The following is a 246-nucleotide window of genomic DNA, read 5'->3' as shown; positions in this document are numbered from 1 at the left end:
TGTATAAAGACAGAAAGATAGAGCTGATGTGTGTGTGATTGCATAAAAAAATATATGCAAAGTTATACACGTAATATTTATGTAGAACATGTATGTTCATATGCTGTGCATATAAATTAGCTTGGTAACCGATGTACCTGAGGAATAGAATATGATATACGTAGATTACATAAACTCATTTATTCGGAACATGCCACGCTGTCAGTGTAAAGCATTGTTTTAAATGCTTTCAAGATGAAATAGGTG

At 32.1% G+C, this 246-nt stretch overlaps 1 protein-coding gene across 1 annotated transcript in view; it reads left to right on the top strand.

The window, feature by feature from the left end:
• The window catches only part of LOC119592883 (carbohydrate sulfotransferase 10-like), an 18,610-nt gene that overhangs the window by 10,712 nt on the left and 7,652 nt on the right, over positions 1 to 246 (top strand). The window lies entirely within an intron of this gene.

Source organism: Penaeus monodon, chromosome 31 (genome assembly GCF_015228065.2).
Source record: "Penaeus monodon isolate SGIC_2016 chromosome 31, NSTDA_Pmon_1, whole genome shotgun sequence".
NCBI lineage: Eukaryota > Metazoa > Arthropoda > Malacostraca > Decapoda > Penaeidae > Penaeus > Penaeus monodon.
The sequence above is the reverse complement of the archived record's forward strand: the minus strand, read 5'-3'. Positions and strand labels throughout refer to the sequence as shown.